Source organism: Belonocnema kinseyi, chromosome 2, assembly GCF_010883055.1.
Source record: "Belonocnema kinseyi isolate 2016_QV_RU_SX_M_011 chromosome 2, B_treatae_v1, whole genome shotgun sequence".
NCBI classification, from domain to species: domain Eukaryota; kingdom Metazoa; phylum Arthropoda; class Insecta; order Hymenoptera; family Cynipidae; genus Belonocnema; species Belonocnema kinseyi.
Genome location: NC_046658.1, coordinates 73,363,094 through 73,377,547, shown reverse-complemented (window position 1 = coordinate 73,377,547; position 14,454 = coordinate 73,363,094). Strand labels below are relative to the sequence as shown.

General features: G+C 32.5%; 1 protein-coding gene across 1 annotated transcript in view; it reads right to left on the bottom strand.

The window, feature by feature from the left end:
* Nucleotides 1-14,454, bottom strand: part of LOC117166834 (flotillin-2) — a 342,246-nt gene that overhangs the window by 32,784 nt on the left and 295,008 nt on the right. The gene's annotated exons all lie outside the window — the stretch shown is intronic.

The following is a 14,454-nucleotide window of genomic DNA, read 5'->3' as shown; positions in this document are numbered from 1 at the left end:
ACAGTTTGTAAGATAAGCAAAATTGGTAGTAGAAAAAAATTTAAACCAGTAAAATATTATTAAATTACATTTTGTATCTGTAAGCGCCAGTCGGTAAACTTGCGTAAGTTGCGTGCAAAAATTTTGATTTAACATCTCTCCATTATTTAGAATTTCTCAAGGAAGATGTATTTTTTAAACACCTGGACTACCAGGTTCCCTTCTTAGAACGACGAATATTTCGAAAAATGGTCAGCGTGGATGAAATTTCAGTTCTGCACGCATCATCCTTGAAAAAGATGTATCATGAATATCTCAATTTCAAGGTTTACTTCTGAGAATTACGAAACCTTGGTAAAACAGTTGCGGAATGTTAGTTTTCTTTTCTTAACAAAACTTTGTCGACAAAGATGTATTCTAAAAATATGGTTTAACAGATTTGCTTTGTAGAATGAAGTGACTGAAAAAATGCTTGAAGTGTCTTAAATTTTAGTTATGAACACACCTTACTTTATAAAAATGCGTTTCAGCTTTAAGCGCCCGGGTTTACTTATTAGAACCACGAGAGATTTGACAAATCTCCAGGGTGACTTGAATTTCAGTTATGAACACATCTTTCTCCAGGAATATGTATTTTGAAAACCGGGTCTATAAGCCTTACTTCTTAAAATGAAGAGTCCTTGGAAAAACGTCCAAAGAACCGTAAATTTATATTCCTTACACACCTTCCTCAGTGAAGATGTATCTTGAACACTTGGAATACCAGGTTTACTTTTCAGCCTGACTAGACCATTGAAAAACAGTACAAGAATTTGATATTTCTATGCTGGACACAATTTTTTTCGGGAATATGTATTTTGAATACTTGGACTACCAAGTTTACTTTTCATATTACGAGATCGCAGAAAAACGATCGGCGTGACTTAAATTTATATTTTGAACCCCCAGGACTACAAGGTTTACTTTTCGGATTGACTAGACTAGACCTTCAAAAAACAGTCGAAGAGTCTGATATTTCTATGCTAAATACACCTTCCCCTGGGAAAATGTATATTCTGAAAACTTGGACTACCAGGGTTAGTTTTAAGACTGGCGATACCTTGGCGAAAAGTTCGAGGAATCTTAAATTTCTATTGTGTACACATCTTTCTCGGGGAAGATGTATTTTAAACCCCCCGAACTAACAGGTTTAATTTTCCGACTGACTAGACCTTCGAAAAACAGTCGACAAATCTGATATTTCTATGCTGAACACAAGTTCCTCGGAGAAGATCTATTTTGAACACCGAGAAAACCATATTTACTTCTTAAAATCAGAAGACTTTGGAAAAACGATCTAGGAATTTTAAATTTATATTATGTATACACCTTCCTCGAGTAAGATGTATTTTGAACAGTTGGGCTTTCATCAGTGCATAATTTTGATCCATTTGTGATTTTAACTTGACACCTGGCATTTTTTTGTGGTATTTTTTTAAAGGACCATACAATTACATTACGTCATCCAACTAGGAGCCTTTGCATATGAAAGAAAAATGGATAATAATCGTTTTACATAGTTGGTAATTAATTTTTTATATAAGTTAACACAATGCAGGGTTAAACCATAAAATTGTAAAAATATCCATTATTAGCATGAAATGAACTTGATCATTTGAAAATACAAATAATAACTTGAAATTTAGAATAGTAATTGTAAAGTATTAAAAAGTTTAAAACTTAAATCTAAACTACTAGAAGGTGCCAACAACAATGACTTTTTTTATTTAGCAGTCTATGAATTACAGCAGGTGCATGGAAACTGTAATAAAAATATCGTTCAGGTTAACGAACCGAATGTCGGAAGAGAATGTGTACAAACTTGAAATCATTGTTATTAAACATACTCTTTCATCACACATTTTTTATTGAGACACTTGTGCTTATAAAATACGTCACATAAAGAATTGGAGGATTATAATTGAGATTTAATAATTATTTCAGTCATTCTTCCGACTCTTTTGCTGACCAGGCGAAGTGTGTCGATACTTCGGGTTTTGAATGAGTTATTTATTATCACGGGTGCGTTCAGTGTTTAATCCCAAGTATCTACTATTATACATATTTCACCAATTCGTACATGTTACGATAATTATTATCAGTGGCACGCGCAAGTTTCTAATTTAATGATGAATTTAGAAAACATACATACGTTCTCAACTCTTTTCATTTCACCATTACAAAAAAAGTGAAGCCCTCAGAATGATAAGATTTATCAAAAATACTGAACATGAACGATCTCGCTGGCACGTTTCAAGGTCTTTTAAGTGAAAATACACTTAATTTGAATTTGAATTTGAGATTTACGTAGAAAATTTATTAAATTTGAAGAGTCAAATGAAGACAGTTCCCAGTCAGAATACCAATGAGTAAACTATACTTTAAATTGTAAGAATCCAGAACGTGAAATTGCATATTTCGAGATAAATCATCAGGATGTCTTTGATTACTGAATTTTCAGCCACACGAATTGCCCTTTCGTTTGTTCCTGAAGTGACATTTATGTTGTTTCTAAGGTTCATGATAATACTCCAACGTCGAGACATCGTTGACAAAAAAAACAGAATTAAATCAATTCCCATAAAGAGATTAAAAACAAGTTATGATTTTATAATCATCGGTGGGGGATCAGCTGGATCAGTCTTAGCGAATAGACTCTCGGAAAACAAAAACTGGAGTATTTTGCTATTGGAGGCTGGAGGAGATGAAACTGTCCTCACTGATGTACCGCTAATCTTTCCAACCCTTCAGCTTACTGATCTAGATTGGCAATTTAAAACTGAAAGATCATCGACTTACTGTTTAAGCATGAATCACCACTCTTGTAATTGGCCAAGAGGAAAAGTTCTCGGAGGAAGCAGTGTTTTAAATGCGATGCTTTATGTCAGAGGAAACAGAAGAGATTATGACAGTTGGAGAGATTATGGAAATCCTGGGTGGGATTATGATAGTGTTTTACCTTATTTTAAAAAATCGGAGGACATTAAGATTCCGGAATTCGTTGATTCAGAGTATCACTCTGTTGGGGGGTATTTGACTGTAGAAAGATATAAATATGAATCTCCTATTACGAAATATTTTCTTGAAGCTGGAAAAGAAATGGGGTATGAAGTTCTGGACGTCAATGGGAAAAAGCAGACTGGCTTTACATATTCTCATGGAACGCTTAGGTAGATGGTTAATAGTTACGTTATATTATTTTTATACTAAAATTGTAGTAAAATGCCACACATTTGAAAAAATGTTAATCTTAGCTCATTTTTTCAAACAACGAGGGAGCCAGACAAACCAAATACCAAACAAACATAAAACTTTAAAAATCTGCGTGCAAGCGTTTCGCTTTGCACGGAAGCTTGAGCGCGCCTACTATCTGTCCAAAAAATATAGGTACTTCGATTTTTGTACAGATTTTCGAGAAAATCTCAGCAGAACAAAATTAAAAAAATATGAGATGACATGCGATTAATCATATTATCATTTCCGAATACTCAACTTTGAATTGCTCTAAGTTACTGAAAATAAATTATAAGGAATTCTGAAAAAAATATATGGCTTTGTTGATCCTTTCTGTGCACAATTGTGAAATTTAGAGACAAAAATAACTATTTGTTAATAAGTTATTAACAAAAAGGCAGAGAGGTGTCATTTCCGAAACTAAGGGACGTACAGAGATGATTCTTGAAGCAAAATACACACTTTTGACTTTTGAAAGTGTTGTATGTATTATCAACGAGCAAAAAATTACACTGAATATTCAAAAAATTATTTTTTTTATGGAAAAATACTAAAGACTTTAAGACAATCGAGGCAACTGCATTCTCAGCAGGACACTTTGCTGGCGTTACTTACTACCCGTGCAATACGACCTTCTCTCGTACTCAGGCTGTTTATACAGTCCCTAAGCCCTGATGCAAAAAAAGCAATACAATTGCCCCGATTATCGTAAAGTTTTTTGTATTTTTCCCAGAAGAAAATAATTTTTTAAACATTCAAGTGCAACCTTTTGCTCATTGCAAATACATGCAAAACTTTCAGAAGCCATAAATATGTAATTTGTTTAAAGAATTATCTCTGTACGTTCCTTAGTTTTGGAGATGACACCTCCCTACGTTTTTACATTACATTAGCGAGGAAATGACCGCTAATTATCATAACATTTTGAAACTTTGTGTCAGTATTGGCAAAACCTTCAGCTGTGACACGCATATTGTCTCATATTTTAAGAATTTTTTTCTGCTAAGATTTTCATGAAAATCTGTACAAAAATCGAGTTGCCTATATTTTTTGAATAGATAGTAGGGCGCGCGACTATTGGTTCTCGCGCTCGATAATTTATTTAGCTCCCGCTATGCGCTCGCTCTTTAACTTCCCCCATATTATTTTTAAAATTAAAACCCAAAGCATCGATAACTGTAATTTGGCGATTGTGAATTATCTTTTTTAAAGCTCCTTCGGCTTTAACGAACACATTCTTATAACGTGTATGGTTCTTCGTAATGGATTTTGTCCAAAATACGAACTTTTCTACATTATGTTAAACTGTATTATTTCCTCGATTGTATCAAATTTATATTGCATTTATTTGTGTGCCGCGGTCTAGGATTGCTTATTCAGATATTGGAAAATAATGTACATAAATTTTACTTATTCATTTTCGCTGTTATTTTTAAGATTTATACCAAAGATAGGCATCCTAGCGTAAAGCGATTCCACGAAAATTTGTAGATACAATTTGAACTTAAAATTTTGCTACATAAAAAGTTATCTTGTTATCTCGTAATTAACTTGTATCGTTTTTAAAAAAGTTAACTTTTTATTTCTAACGTATTCTTATAACAAAAGTTTATAAGAAATTTGAAGCTCTTTCTTGGGTGAACAAATTTGTTTAATTTTTTTTCGTAGCTTGTGTCGCTTGTCCAAAAATTTAATTTTTTATTTTTCATGTTGTTTTTTACGAATAAAACAAAACCTGACTGTCCTATAAAAATTGATTCATAATAGATTTGTGGACCTTTTTTGGGTGCCTAATTTTTTTAATACATTTTTGTCTATCTTGCATAGTTTGATCGCTGAATGGAATTTTGTATTTTTCATTTTTATTATGTGCGATCAAAATTTGAATTTATGATTTTTCAAGAAAATTCAAAATTTTTTTTTAATAATCTTGTAGAGCTTTCAAAAAGCAATGTTTGTCTTCTTTTGAGTTTTTTTCATATCGCGCGTTGTTTAGTTCGAGCTTTAGCTTAAAACGTTAATTTTTTTCTTTTAATTTTCAAAATGCTATAACTCTGGTAACTTTCCTTTTGTCAAAAAAAATTATTGGGATAAATTGTTCGAGTCTTCGAGTACTACGAATAGCCGCAAATAGAACTTTTAAATCTTGAAAAAAGTGGTCTAAAAAAATTTAAATGCTCTAACTTTTTGAATTTGTATCCAAAACATATGGTTAACGAACTTGATTTTTCCTTTTGGCACCAGAAGCTGTGCATCAAATTGCAATTGAATCCGATTAGTGTTTTAAAAGTTATCCGGTATACAGACGATAACAACGACAACGATGACAATGCAACACCATCTTAAAACCGGTTATTTTGGATTCAGGGGGTCTCGAAACTTGGAGATTTAGAGGAATCCGCGATAGTCAGTTTTCACATAAAACTAATGCCTTCTCATTATAATGAGAATGTAAAAATAGTTTTTAAACATTTACATATTTTCCAGAGATGGACTTCGATGCAGCGCAGCAAAAGCTTTTCTCAGACCTACTAAACATCGAAAGAACCTCTACATTAGTACACATTCCCTAGTTCACAAAATTTTGATCGAACCAATAACCAAAAGAGCTTATGGTGTAATATTCAAACGAGGTTTAAAAAAGCACATAGTGTATGCTAATTGTGAAATAATTTTGTCAGCTGGAGCTATACAATCTCCACAATTGTTGCTACTGTCTGGAGTTGGTCCTGCGAAACATTTGAGAGAAATGGGGATCCCCTTGATTCAAAATTTGCCAGGTGTGGGAAAAAATTTACAAGATCATGTGGCCATTGGTGGAATTACTTATTTGGTTGATCCTCCACATGGTTATAAAGAATCTGGTGGTTTCGCATTTGTTCTGCCAAAATCTGTATCTCTAGATGCTGTGAGAGAGTTTGCTTTAAACAAAACTGGTCTTTTATATTTGGTTCCACAATCTGAAGCTATGGCTTTTATAAACACAAAGTGAGTACAATACAGTAAAAGATTTTTATAAATTCAGTAAAAGTCCTTGTACCAATCAAGTTTTCTTCAAAATAATAAATAGACGGAAAGTTCTATCTGAGTGGTATCTACTTAAATCCTGGAAAATAATTCCCTGAAAATTCCAGGTTTTTTCAAGGTATATTTTTTTTAATGCGATGCTATTTAAGATTTAAGTAAAGCAGACTGAAAATTCGGGTACACTGATATTTTTATTATATTTTCAAATGTATGTCATATCTTCGATACAATTTATAAATTTAAACATCTATAGTCTTAAAATGTATACGAATCTTCAATTAATTACCCTTATTTCAATTATTTTATTGAACGCTATACGAAAATGTCCATTTAAAAAAGGGGATTTCTTCACCTTCTTTAATTACCTATACCTCTAAAATTGTTTAAATTTTTCTAAATTTATAGAGCTTATTTTTCGTCGCGCTTAAGCCATTTGCCAAATCTGTAAAAGTTCACTAACAAATGAGTAGACAATTACAGTGAAAAAGTGCAGAATTTACCCAATAAAATGAACCCTAAAACTGAACAAAATGTTAAATAATTTGGAAGATATATTTAACATCACGAAAGTGATTTTCATACCGATGGAAGCAGATTTTGAATGGAAAATTTATTATGATGAACGCACATCATCAGTGAAATAATTTAAGAGTCAGAAATTTATGGTATTAAATATCTGGTAACTTGGTAATCCTTGTATTATTTTTCAGATATGCAGAGCAAGAAGATGATTATCCAGATCTTCAATTATTTCTTGCATCAGTTGCTGACAACACAGATGGAGGATTTTTTGGAAAAAGAGGAACTGGTCTAAAAGACGAATTTTTTGCAAATGTCTTTGAGGAAATTCTTTACAAAGATGCTTATTCGATGTTGCCTGTACTTCTGAGGCCCAAAAGTAGAGGTTTTGTCAAGCTAAGGAGTTCTGATCCTGAAGATCAGCCAATTATTGTTCCGAATTATTTTTCAGACCCTCGAGATCTTGATATTTTGGTAAATAGAATTTTTATTGTATTAAATAGCCAGACCAGAGAGTTATGTCTTAAGACATAAATCACATGATAACACAGAAATGTGAGGTCTTCTCTACTTAATTTTTTATGGTCACATTCGGATTCAACAAGAAAATTATGTAGGAAACCACGCACACATTGACACATCCTAGAGGGGGAACCAAAGTCTCATTTTCTTAGGGCTGTGTAATCGCTTCAATGACTAAAAATATTTTTTGCTCTCTACGAATTTCTTCTTTACTCACTCTTTGCTAATACACTGAGAAAAGATTCTTTGATTGAAAGAAAATTTCTTTGAATTTCTTTTCTTTAAATTTCTTTTATTGACTCTCAGTCAAAGAAAAGTTTCATTGATTCAAAGGAATTTCTTTTAATTCAAAGAAATTACCTTGGTTCAAAGAAATGATTTGTTGTTCCAATGTAAATTTCTTTTTGTTAGAAATGATGTTCATTTTTAACTTATTTTTTGCTAAATTAAAAATAATATTTTAAGAAAACGGTTTCTATAATTCAACACAAATATCATTCTGTGTATAGAGAATGTATTAGAGAATTTTCATACATTTTGTTTACTATTCATTTAAAAGTTTTATGATCTAAACATTTGATAAAACCGCTTATTTTTCAATTTTAACTGCATACATCTTGTTAAAAAATTGATTCAAAATGTCGATTTGTAACATAAAATTTGAATAAGTGGCTATTGAGATGACGTCCTTTATACCAAGTTCACAAAACAGTGAGGTATGTGCAGATAATTAATTATGTTTTTGAATTTAGAGACTTTCAAGCATAATATAACATTTAAAACTGGCTCTAATTTTGTCTTTCCTGATGCTGGGAATAGACATTTCCACTGAAGCTTTCGAAAGACATAGAATATTATTTAAGATTTTAAGTGGTTGAAGATATTGCGAATCAGCTTAGAAAAAAACTTCTTACACAATTAAAAAATAGTTAAATCTAATATCGATTTATATCCTGTAAAAATAAACTCAGTTTAACTTTCTGTGCAAAATGCAACAATTATTTTCCATATTCATTATAACAAACATATTCTCTATTGACTCAAGGAAGTTAACATAAATGTTAATTAGTAAAAATATTTCTGTGAATGAATGACATATATATTTTCGTAATAATTAACATTAGCAATTCCTTACGTAAAATTAGAATTACAAAAAAGGTCAGGATGTCGAATTCGGATTACAAGCTTCGGTCAGAACTAATAGATTTCTTTAACGAAACTTACTTGCATTAAGGATAAGCGGATATCTTTAAAATATCGATGAAAAATTTAAAATTCAAAGAAAAAAATTATAAAATAGTGAATGAGGAAGAAGAATGGACCCGCATACAATGTATGGAATAGGCCTTTTGGTCAATGTTCGAGCCAAGTCTGGTTTTCTGAAGCTTCAGATGATGCTTATCGAAAGTGATTAAGAAAAAATTTCACCGAAAACATTTTTCCATGCATTTTGTGCGGGCTCCATTAGACGAATACAGTGAAACTATGAGAGTGGGTCGGTTTTGGGGCTGAAGCAGGTGGGGAATTACCTAGATAGAGTGCCGTTTCGTAGAAAACGCTTTCGTTTCTTCACACCTGAGCGACCACCGCTCACCCCTACTTTCGGCGCGGCGTCAATTCTCGGAAGGACTATATCAGGGGGCCTCATCTCTAGGGTTAACTGTAATTCCTTATTTAGATTCTTGCGTATATTTTTCTCAAGAATGTTTCCCTGTCAAGATTTTTGAATAAAGTAACATATAAAAATATGCACATAGCTATAGAACTGCTAATACATCTCTATATTTTGTAGGTCGAGGGAACGAAATTTATTCACAGAATGAGTCTAACACCGACAATGAGGATGTTGAATGCACGACCGAATGAAAACTTGATTCCAGAATGTTCAGGATTCACGTTTCCCTCTGAGGATTATTGGCGTTGCCATGCCCGACATTATACATTAACAATTTATCATCCGACAAGTACATGCAAAATGGGACCTTTTGTGGATCCCTTGGCGGTCGTTGATCCCAGGTTGAAAGTTTATGGTGTAGCGGGACTTCGAATTGTGGATGCGTCAATTATGCCAAATATAGTCACAGGAAATACTAATGCGCCGACAATTATGATAGCAGAAAAGGCTTCTGATATGATAAAAGAAGACTGGAAGAATATGGAGTATTATCAGCAGAGAAATTTGTACTGGTAATTATCAATAAAAAAGAACTCAAATAGCATTATGGTTTTATTCATTTTTGCACATATGGTTAACTTTTTGCTGAATGCTCTAGTGAGGAAAACTAGCCGGAGCACCATCTAGAACGTAACGCTGAGGCCACGGAGACCCTACTAGATTTTCTAGTAGAGTTCTAGTGGAGTCAGCCCGCCTACAATTCAATTAAACAGAAGGGCCCCTGCGGGACTCTTACAGGGTACTGTCACGCTACTGGCAGCCAGTACTTTTATCCGTTCATCATCATACGACTATATACGATCCAAATATGAATTATAATTTCAAAAATCGAAATTTCATTTAAACATTTTGGGTAATTTTAACACCCACTACTGCTATACTCTAACGATATGACAAAAAAGGACGCTACTATTATTTCGTTCTTTTCCATTGTAGACTACTTTACAACTTTTCACAATGACAGAACATTTAATTTTTCATGGGCATTTAAACCTAAACCTAAAATTTAATGTAAAAAGCACTGGACAGCTGTACATTATTTTTGCATATTGAAACCTTCAGAAACCTCAAAATTATATTTTACCCGAGTAAAAACGCTTCGACTTGAGTTCGAATTGGTTATGTCTTGAGTTCGTCTCCAAGACATCGATGTCTGGCTGCGTTTTTCAATTTTTATTATTTTCTATTTATTAAATAAGCATACAAAGAGACAAAATGAGTCATTTTTCACTTATTATTTTTTATCTTTAAATAAATAATTTAAATAATTTCGTTCTTTGTGAAAATATATGTCAAAGCATCTTAGCAAAATATGTAATTAGTGGGTTTTCGAATATAATTGTTATAAACAAATTATATTAATAATAATGTCAACATCATGAATTTTTTGCTTCAAAAGTATATTTCTAAGTTGCATTTGCTTAATTTTATCGACAAAATGATACTTGATCATGAAAATTTGTTTTCTGCTATAATTTGCTTATTTTATAAACAAATTATATGAACAAATGCATAGTTTGGTCATTTATGTGCAGAAAGTAATCGTCTTTCTTTCTTATCGCCTTCAGTTTGTATTAGTGGTAATTATTAGTGATGCAGACATGTCATGCGACATTATTTGTTTATTTTATAAACAAATTTTATAAACAAATGCAAAGTTTGTCCATTTATAGACAGAAGTTGTTCGTTTTTGTTACTAATCGTCCTTAAAATATAGAAGTGGTGATGTTTAAAGATAAAAATTTGTTATTCGATATTATTTGTTTATTTTATAAACAAATTTTATGAATAAATGCATATTTTGGACATTTATGGTCTGAAAGCCATTTTTTTCTTTCTTGTCGCCTTCAAATTGTACTATTGGAGATTTTTAGTAATACATGCTTATAAATCGATCATTTTTGTTTATTTTGTAAACAAATTTTATAAACAAATGCATAGTTTGGCCATTTAGTTATAAAGACTTGTGATTCGATATTACTTGTTAACTTCATGAACAAATTATAGAAACAAATGCATTGTTTGGACATTTATGGGTAGAAATTCATTAAATCTTCATTAGTCGAAACTCGAGAGCATTTTCGTGTGTTGAATTCTCTAAACCGCTTGAAATCTTTATTACGTGCTTCTGCAGCTTCTTCTGCATACTGTCCGAGTGGAAGTAAAAAATGCTGCATAACCGTTGCTCTATGCAGCAACATTTTGTGTACTGTTGGAGGCATAAAGTACCACGGGCAAAATTTGAGAAAACCTAACAATCAATTCATTATTCACTCCTGTTATTTCAGCAGCTAGGTCAGGATCCGCGAAAAATCTTCTGGCGGTGTTACCACTATTCGAAATCAAACCAGTCCTTTCTTTAAACTCCTTGCATATTCGAGTATGAGCAGCATTCTTTTGCTTTTTTTCCTCCTCTGTCCTTGCACATCTGTTTTTGAAATCTAAACGACAACCTATATGTATCATACATTCTTGATTGGGGGCAATTCAAGTCGTACTCAAGTCGAAGCATTTTTATTCGGGTAGGCAATATAAGATTTTAGGTGTTCTCTGATCAGGGCCCGTTTTGACACAGATAGATTTGCCATACCTATACGAAGCATTGAATTGTTCACCAGAACCTGAAAGGTCACCCATCAGTTTTTTCTAGACTGGAAAAGACGATACACCCGTCCCGAAATTTCAGCACGACTAAAGAAACCTATAAAAAGTATTTGACCACTCATCCGGAATTTTGGGATGACGAGACTCTTCAATAATTTAAAAATCCATGGGATTGTGCAACTTTTATTTCAATGTATACATTCTCGATATTCTTCTTACGAAGTTTACAAGCTTTGAGATGTTTTGTAAATAAATTTCAGAATTCAGACATTCAATAATATTTTTTAATTAGGCCAATAATAATTTTGATCTGGAAACGAAAACTTCCATTCAATTAAAAAAAAGTATTAGCTGCGAGTTTAAACAAAAAAAAAGTTCTACTTATAAAACAAGTACAACTACGCAACTCACGCCCGGTCCCAATAAGGCGAAACAATTAAAAGGACAGTTTATTCAGAGATGAGTATTTTGATACAATTAGGGAAGAGGATTTAGTTGTAAGGTCGATTTTTTCTGTCATGCAATATCAATATGGGCGACGCGACTACTGCCAAATTTCTCTTTTGGCATAAGCCAGTTTGTGTGCTTACACCGACGTGAATAAAGGCATTATTGTATTAACTGTAAATATCGTGTGTGAAAATCGAGTGAAAAAAACATTTTTTTTATTTTTTCCAAAGTTCCATTTTTTCGAGTGAATCAATTGAAAGAGGTGAGTGGAATGCATTATCATTTAGCATTTGTCTCGTATTTTGTGATGCAATATTGTATTATGCCAATATACGGTTGGAAAATTCTTTTTTCTATCATTCTCATAATGGGCTCATATTTTGGTTATGCCACACAATAAATCTGTACACAGTACAGATTTGCGTGCAGGTTTCTACATTTGAAATTTAACAAAATACTAATTGCCTACCGAATGCCTTCAAAGTAAATAGAAATGATTACAGTGAATGCCTTTAACAGCCCACTCTTCTATAGCCCGTCTGAGAATTGACACCGCACTGCAGGTGGGTAACTGCGCGGGGTGCACCGGGCCTGCGATTGTCACCCAGGCGAGCACTCAGGCGTGAACAAACAAAAGCGGAGCGGGCTACAATGAGTTAGTTCCCACCCACCGCCAGCCCCAAAATTGGCGCTATAGGAGAGTTTCACTGTATTTGCAAATATTTATTGGGGTTGTACTTCATATTTTCCCATTTTTAATGGATATTTCTAGGTGTCTCACAACTAAGCCACTTTTTTGTTTAGCAAAAAATCATGAACTCACTAAATTATTCACAAAATTAATAATAATAACTGTAATAATAACTGTAATAACTGTACTTTCTTCGAACAAAAGTTGTGTATTTTTATTACCTTTCCAGCGGTATATAGAACTTCCGATTTAGTTAACCCAGTGAAAAAGTATAGCTTCAAAACAAAACCTTTCTCACAACTTAACCCTCTCCCCTACTATTACGCTGGGTAATCTGGTTTAAAGTAGTCTGGCTACTGGAAAAGTTAGTCAAAGCTATGTTGATTATTTTTTCTGAAATTTGAAATTAAATACAAAATTGCCCAGCATATTAATTGTATGATTGAAATATTATATTCTGTCTCCCGTATAGGAATTCCATCAGGGAAACTGACAGTTACTGAGTGTCTACGCAGTCGCCAAACGCAGAAGGTGATATATATGGCGGTAAATTTAAAGTTTGCAGACTAAAAATTGTCTTAAAATAGAGAAAATTGTAAAATTTCTGCTGTTGCACATAGCAGAAACGATAACATTTTTATTTTATAAGTTAAAACATTTAAAAAAATGTAATGTTTTTTTTAAAGAGTTTAAAACAGGTAATTTCTGTTTCACTGTTCTAATAAATCTTTAAATTATACTTTTTGAATAATAATTCATGTAGTATCCATAACTACATCTTTGATGATGTCACGGCTCTTAAAAAATTTGCAATTTCTAAAAAAAAAATATCCCAGCCAATGGTAGCCCGACGATCCGACCAGAGACCTTGTTGTAGTAGGTTCAACCAGGGAAATTTCTGCACCGGCTGTTTTCACTTAAAATAAAATATAAATTCCTCACTTACTCAGTCTGTCCTTGTGCGATTGTTTTCAAACATTTTTATGTGTATGAATAATTTAATTTAATTTTAAAAAGTATCAGCCACGACTTTAAACAAAAAAGAAGTGTTAGAAAAAAAGTAGTGGCAATTTATAAAATTAATTAAATTGATGAAATCTATGGAATCTGTAGCGTCGAAGCGATGTCCCGGAACGAATATACTGTTTGAACAAGCAGCCTGGGAATTCCAGACAGATCTAAAATTTACCTCTTCTCTAATAAGTCTCTGATTGTGCGTATAGACAGACTTTTTGGATAGAATTCGTATATTTTTGTTGAAAATTAAAAAAATTTTGGTAGAAAAATCAACTGCATGGTTAAAAATTAATTTTTTGTTCAAAATTCATTCATCATTTTATCATGTATTTGGTGAATAATTCAACTGTTTAGTTGAAAAATAACTTTCCTGTTGAAAATTCATAGTTCCGGATGGAATATTCACCTGTTTTGTAGAAAATTCTTGTCTGAAAAAACTGTCTTGTTTGAATGTTCAACTTTTTTTGTTACAAATTCGCCTTTTTGGCTGAAAATCGTACCGTTCGTTTTATTTTTGGAAATGGACTTTTTTTAGTTTAAATTTCGTCTTTTTGATTGAGAATTCTTGTCTTTTTTACAATTTCGTACCTTTAGTAAATACTTATTCGTATGGTAATGAAAATAACAGAAACAAAGATTTGGGAAGTCCAAAGTGGGTTTATGCCAGGAAGGTCATGTACGGATCAAATATTTAGCT